The sequence below is a fragment of the Symphodus melops genome, assembly GCF_947650265.1.
Source record: "Symphodus melops genome assembly, chromosome: 11".
Classification (NCBI taxonomy): domain Eukaryota; kingdom Metazoa; phylum Chordata; class Actinopteri; order Labriformes; family Labridae; genus Symphodus; species Symphodus melops.
The window spans coordinates 13,391,263-13,391,519 of record NC_136701.1 but is presented as its reverse complement, the minus strand read 5'-3'; positions in this window follow the sequence as shown (position 1 = coordinate 13,391,519).

Here is a 257-nt window from a genome sequence, read left to right as displayed (position 1 = left end):
TCACCTTCATTAACCAAATACAGCACACACTATGACACACCTTCACACAGGGGAAGAGACTGGATAACAAAAGTATTTGTGTCCAAAACTACTGAGGGAGGTCATGAAAGTGTTGGAACAGGAAGTGGATGGAAAGAGTCGGACCTTGAATGTTTAATCTGAGAGTCTAAATTCTTTCAGGTTAATCTATCTGTAGGCACAGAAAGAAATACTACTGAAAATAAACCAGCACACAGGGTGTTAAAGAAGTAATGTCA